The sequence below is a fragment of the Lutjanus erythropterus genome, chromosome 19 (assembly GCF_056507025.1).
Source record: "Lutjanus erythropterus isolate fLutEry1 chromosome 19, fLutEry1.hap2, whole genome shotgun sequence".
Lineage (NCBI taxonomy): Eukaryota > Metazoa > Chordata > Actinopteri > Lutjaniformes > Lutjanidae > Lutjanus > Lutjanus erythropterus.
In genome coordinates this window covers 33,665,456-33,672,589 of record NC_139335.1, presented here as the reverse complement: position 1 = coordinate 33,672,589, position 7,134 = coordinate 33,665,456, and the positions used below count along the sequence as shown (strand labels likewise).

At 38.1% G+C, this 7,134-nt stretch overlaps 1 long non-coding RNA gene across 1 annotated transcript; it reads right to left on the bottom strand.

Annotated features, from left to right (window-relative positions):
• Positions 1–488: 488 nt before the first annotated feature.
• Positions 489–7,100, bottom strand: LOC146310319 (uncharacterized). The gene is made up of 2 exons (XR_014772388.1): positions 5,364–7,100; positions 489–2,725 (listed from the first exon to the last, which is right to left on the bottom strand). It is a non-coding gene; the product is annotated as an uncharacterized LOC146310319 (long non-coding RNA).
• Positions 7,101–7,134: the final 34 nt, after the last annotated feature.

Genomic DNA, 7,134 nt, shown 5'->3' with positions numbered 1-7,134 from the left:
GAAGATTCTACAACACCATTTTCCTGTGAAACCTGACCTGCAATCAACATTAAGGTGAGTAGATAATTACTGACTTTTCATTTTTGGGTGAACTATCTCTTCAATCATTAAACTCACAGTGAGACTTTTTAGTGACAGAAATGTTTTAATTTCCCCTTAATAAGTATTTAACCCACATAAACGCTGCATAAAAGAAATCAAGTGTTCTTTAAATTGCTAAATTTATCTCCTCCATTTAAGGTAAAATTTTAGGAGCCATTTTTTGTAAGGCAAAAATGGCTCCTTAAATAAACTTCTCAATCAATAATATGATGGAGCAGATAATGAATCAAAGTTACTTATTAGGTGGACATTATGGTGTTAAGATATGCTAAATCAGCATATAAAGTGTTAGATTTTAAGTGGCAGCCCGCTATTTAGCTTCAAGCTTTAACAGCTTCAAATGAAACCAAGCCAAATAAGAAGAACAAACATTAAGTCAGCAGAAGTCTGATTGTTTTGTGATTCATTTATTTTTTGTATAATTTCATTAAATTTACTACAGCATATCATGTCAACAAATGTCTTTCAAGACACATATCAAACAGGGCTTTTAGTGACATAATGATAGGAAAAAGTAAACCACAAAACCCATTATTACAAGCAAAGGGATTTGGAGCTGAATTATATTAATATTAAAGCATGTTTTTTGGTCAAAATGTCTCCTAAGGGCACATCAACACAAGGGCACATTTGTACATTGTGATAAATGTAAGCCATTACACCTATTAGGTACACTGTATATTAGCCCATGAACTAAGTTTATATGAAACACTCAGTATAACTGTTGGTCAGCTTCCTGTTCTGATGCAGCATAAAGAACGACTGTAGGGGAGAGAAAAAAATGAAGCTCTCTTAGCTCGAATTAACTTCAGTCAGTAGGACTGATTACTAATCATTTCCACTTAAGCACTTAAGAACATATTAATTCACTCAACATTTTTAGGTTAGAACAACTTCACAATTAAGTCAATATCACTAAATTTTTAAGTTAAACAGAACTAAATACTAACATCTACTTTCTTTTTAAAGGAAATCAGTTTGTCAGATTGTACAGTGTTTCTCAAAGTGCACATATTTGTCATAGATAAACAGAACTGCCATCTGCATGTACTGCAAAATATAATATATAAAATAAAATATAAAAATATAGCCAGTGGCAGACATGACAGCCATCTTGTATATGTAACAAATAAATCTCTTTGATCTTAAAATGATAAGTCTAAAATAAAAAAAATAGAAAGAGACTATTACATCAAAAATAAAAATGACAATAGCCCCGCCCCTTTTGACCCCACCTCCCCCTCCTGATCATTTTCATACTGTCTCTTTATTAGAAATGATAATTATGCAGCGTTAAAGTCACAAGACTGAAAATATACTATCTAATTTTCAAGGGCTGGGCTACAGGAGCACAGTCAGACATTTTAATATTTTGTATTTTTGCTTTTTGTTACATTCTACAGTCTACCTCTTTTATTAACTTTTAATTTATTCCTTGTAAGGAAATGACAAATGAATATGGATCACAAAAGTGCTCTGCTTTCACATGCACACAGTCAGTGGATCTATACTAAATGCACTAAAAATAATCTATATTATTTTTTGGTGGCATTTACTTATAGTATTATTCGACATGTAAATAGAGACACAAGTAGCTGAGGTGAAGATGATCTAAATCATACGTGACATTGCACTGCAGCGCGCACACACGGTCCGGCAGATGGACTTTTTCCTCCCTGTCAGATGTGTCTCAGGACATTTCTTGTCTCTGATACATTTCTACTTGGGCCTGCTGTCGCGGATAGTCAGTTAATAACTCTCTGCTGACTTCATTTACAAAGGCAACTTTACCATCTGAACTGTAAAGAGGCTCGGGGAGATGCCTGGAGCCTCCTCCAGCTTTTCAGCTGAGAAATATGATGCTGTACATGATCCATGAGGCCCATGCCTGGGCTGTTATTAAAATATATAGCTCATATCAATCAAACAGCTTATCATGCGCTATAGCCATTATTGTTACGCACCTACTGATGCTTTCTCATCAAAATAGAGATCCGAAATCAGTCATTTCACATTATGTTGTTACTTTCATATGAAATGTCTATCATCGAGATCTACGTTTGTTTTTGTTTTTTCAAAGGAAATTGTTTGTTGTGGTAAATACGGGGCTGCGTCACCGCAACGGAAATTAAACTTGCAGACCTGAGGACTGTTTTACGTGTTAATGTTTATCACGTGCGGTCGTATATACCGCATTCAATAATCACGTATGATGAGATAATCTTAATTAATATCTTAATCGGTATCTAACACTGTATATGCAACGCATGTCTTTTGTCTTTTGGTATCTTGGGAACTGCCCTTTCCTCTTATGCACTCAGATCATGGACTGAGCTGCAAAATATAATTTCTTTAGAAGGACTTTAAATATCTTTATAGATCTTTTACAAACTGTCCTTAAGGAAACATGTTGCTGCTTTACATAACTGCTTACCTGTGGTGAAATGTGATGTGGATATCGCTGTTATGGTCTGTAGGTTTTAATATTTCTCTTGTGTTGTTGTTTTTATGCACTGTATCCTGTTTTTTTTAACCCACAGCAGCGTCTTGTGCATGTGCTGCCGTCTGGTCAATGATTCCCTGGAAGAAGACATCTCTACTGGCCTATCTCAATGGAACCTTCCTGGATAAATACAGGGAAATAAAATAAAATGCAAATAAAATAAGATCTATACGTAGGCTATCTATAACCCAGGAATTTATTTTAATACAGTCTATGTATATACATGTATGTATATAAATCCCGTTCATTTATGTTTTTAATTGTTTAGTTCAGCACACGGGCTACTATGTTCACGTATGTGCTAAATTTTACAAACTTAATGTATTTATTGTTTTTGCAGGATTGCAGAAGGGGAGGCAAAATCAAGTCCTTACTTACAAAAACAAAAGTTTAAAAAATTATATGAAGACAACTTGATACCAAAGGATGTTTAACATTTTTTTTTTACTCTTTTGTTTTTTAGTAACTCATTTATGTTTTATATGTAGCCTTTGTTGTGTTGGCCGACTGAATTCAAATGACATCTGTACTGATCAGAACTCCGTTATATTGTGTTGAACATGTTATTGTACGGTATATTTTGATGCAGCTTGGGAACCTGCTTGTCTGCTGTACTATTTACTTACAGCGCTTGAATATTTACGCTAACATGAAAACAAAAATAAAATAAAATAGAATAAAACAAAATAAAATAAATAAATAAATACTCGTGATGAAACCATGTTTACAAATTATCTCGTTCTGTACATAAAATAATTTGTATTCTTCTCAGTTTTACCCGCTATGACGTAATTTAAGACGCATCTTAATTAACGATTTTATGATTATATTATTATTGTTATTATTATTACTCCAATATAAAACAAAAAGTATTGTCAAAACATTATTTTGATTGTGTTCCTCAGATATCCCATACTTAAATTTCATATTCAAATAAAACAACATTTAGCCTATTTAAGAAAGTGAAGAAATTCCTCTTACTGTAATGACAGTGTCCAAAATTAGAGACCTGTTCAGATATTACTGCTACAAAACGTTTGCGTTTTAAGTTAATTCCTTTAATTGTTTTTAGTATTTTAACCATTAATACTTTTCTTGACAGTAATAAAATGCTCGTCTACTGACTGCTCGTTAATTAGATTTTTTTTAAAGTGTCCTAATATGTAACGGATTCACTTTATGACTAAAGAAAACCCATCAACAGAAACTGAGATTTAATCCAAGGAATTCTGTAGACTGGCTCTTCATTTTGAGTGCTGGAATATTCAAGCAGCTTTTTCACAAGTATTGATTTGGCCTTTTTATGTGAGTGAATTCTGCTTCAGACTTTTCTGTCCCCTCCAACAAAGTCAGGTTTACACTCAATAAAATATAGATATGAGGAATTTTGCTCCCAGGCTGTGTGCATACCAAGACAATATTTCACTTTCAAAGAAAAAATAGCCTGTGGATGTGCGCAAAGTGTAATTAGAAATACGCTCTAAATTTACGCTTTCTAAATCCAGATCCGTCGGTGGAAATGGAGGCTTTGGCTCCAGGAAAAGCAAATTACCGCCTGGAAATCACATGTCGGTATTGCAAATCAACAGAGATGATCGCGGCCTCAGTTCAACCCTTTGACACAGCCTCGGTTATTTAAAATCTTTTAGGAGAAAAACGAAAAAGACAAACTGTTGAAATGTTGAAATTTAAGATCGTCTCCGTGATGAGTTCACTTGCGCTTTTTAAGTTTATTACACTGTTGTTTTTAATGACCCCGCTGGTTTTATGGCCGTTCAATGACTTGTTTAGGGGAATTAATATTAAATCGTATGCTAGAAAAGGAAAGGAGATACTATAAATACAATTTACTGTTCTGTAAATACTTTTATTGGTAGCCTGTAAACCTAAAATGCCCTTAAGTCGATTGATTTGGTCACAGCCGTAAAATCAGTCACTTTTATAAACTTTTATGAAAACTTTTTACATTCATATCATTTGAGAGTTTGATGTGGATTGCTTCAGGCCTAATTGGTTACATTTCTAAAAAATCACGTTGGCATTGTGACGAGGTACAAACCCACTGCTCTAAACTGGAACCTGTTTGTACTCTATGGTCCTCATTACTGGCAGCAAAGTACCGTTTTCTGGTCATGCATGACCTCCCAGTGGCCCGATTCCCCTGCGTTAACCTGTGTAATGAGTGATGGAAAAATATCTTAACTTCACTGTGGTCGGTGGGAAGTGAAGCAAGAAAACATGACTCATAGAATATAGGCTATTTTTGATTTAATCCAATGCATTCCTTATCGTTAGTATTGTGTGCGTATATGTGTGTAGGTGGATGGGGTTATCTGTCGAAGTCTCTCCTGTCACTACACTGAGGCAACGTGTTATGAAGGTGGTTTGAGATAATGTCTTCAAGCTTTTTCAGCGTCAGTGTCTCCAATTAACGCGCTGTCTGGTTGGCAGCCCGGGCTTTCAGGGCGGAGGCCCTCCGAAAATTAAAATTCCCACAGCCTGCGGTCTGTGGAGAGGCCATTTTGACTGAAAAATATCCCGAGCATGTATGACTGGAAAACAAAGTCGGTTTCTACACACACACATGTTGGAGACACTGCGTTCAGCGCAGCTTTAGGGGTATGATGCTGAAAAACAAAATAATTTGAACTTTAAACATGCAAGATTCTGATGCAACACTCTTACTGTCATTACTTTTCATTTTGTAGAAAGCCACATCAAAATCTGAAATAATATGAGACATAAATGAAGTTCATACTATTCAGTCTGCTCCTTACTGGGTCGCTGTTATCCAGAGGAAGCTGTCCAGATGAGCTGGAAGTTGGTCGGCAGAGGAATGTGCTGAATTCAAGCTCAAAGGCCAAAGCTGGGCGCCAGAGTCGCGACTGATGTTTAAAGGACTTTTGGTTTGGGCTTTTTGTTGCTGCTCCTGAAAGTAAAGCGCACCAGCCGTTCAGATCCAACTCATCATTTCTCCCCAGCAGACCTGAGAGCTGCGCTACAGCCTACCTCCATCCTCATAAATAACGGCGTTAGCCCCATAAGAAATGCGTAGTTCATATTTAATCGTCGTAAATAACGGTGTTAGCTGTATATGCGACTCACAGATCGGATTTATAGCTTCGACTAGCAGCCTGCCATCCCCAAAGAGTCCAAGACTCCACGTCTGTGATAATTGTAAAGAAATATAAAGACTTACAATCCCGGTGACTTTGATAAAGGTCAACGGAGAGTCAAATGTCTCCAGTCTCCAGACTCTCCAGTCTCCTCATTAAAAGCCGGATTTTATCCCTCAAATGCAGCAGAGTGAGAGGCTTTGAGCACAAGTGGACACCAGCTCCAACACAGGCCAGCAGCCAGGTGACCTGATCTCCCGCCGCACGAGAACCGGCGTCAAGCCTCAGCTCCCGCTGCCTCCAAGGTCCGAGTTGTGTTTACTCATGGCAGCCTGACCGCCGAGTGAGAAGCGCCCTTTACCCGACCGGGAGGAAGGCTGCAACAGCCTCAGTCGCGTTTACGGTCCGCACCACCACAGGCCATATATCAGCCCCATAAAACCAAAGCAGCCGCCCTGATGTAGGATTTTATTATGGTATTAAACGGACCCCAAAAAAGTAGTTGAAGTAGTTTGCGCTGTAAAGACAAGGGGCATAACCACGCAGGGCCCGATTTAATGGCGCTCGTTAACAAAAATGACTGTTAATCTGCCAATAAAACGGAGTCAGTATGAGCGGCTCCGCAGCACCCAGAAAACACTCGGAGTAGATTGAGAAAGCGGGTGAATAATTAAACAGAGGTGTGAATTTTACTGTCTATCTTGTCTTGGGGAGAAAATATCTCTGCTGTTGACTCGTCTTAAGTGTGAGACTGTTGATGCTTCTACTAATGGTGTTTTAAAGGCACACTCCGTGATGTGGGGATTGATTTAAGTGATTGAAGTGAAGGAGATGTGCTCCCGACAGCGCGTCTCATGCTGAAATTCGCGCATCTATTTTGATTAGGTTCTGAATTAATAAATAAATAAATGCATGAATAAAAAATAATGGCGCCACTTATTTGTCAGCCATTGTCTCCGCTCTGCATTTCATGCATACTGTCCAGACGAAGCATAATTTAACGCTTTGATGTAATTCTGCTCTGACAGCAGCCATAGATACACAGAGCAGATATACGCACGAGCTGTTCATTTTGCATATTGCATATAAACAAGACAATTTATTTAGAAGGGGGCAATCTATTAAAGGGAGAGAGAGAGAGAGAGAGAGAGAGAGAGCGAGAGAGAGAGAGAGAGAGAGGCCCGAGTGCAGGATTGATTTACGCTCCATTGACGCTTTATCAGGCTCGAAGAAACAGTCCGGCCAATCACTTTGCGCCTCGCGCACAGACCCGACAAACCCCCGCGCACAGTGCGAGGCAGCAGGCTGTAGCACTTTGTTTCACTATAGAGAGAGACTTGTTTGAAAGGAAGGGGGCTCGTGGAGAGAGAGAGACAGAGAGAGAGAGAGAGAGCGAGAGAGGGGGGAAGGGAG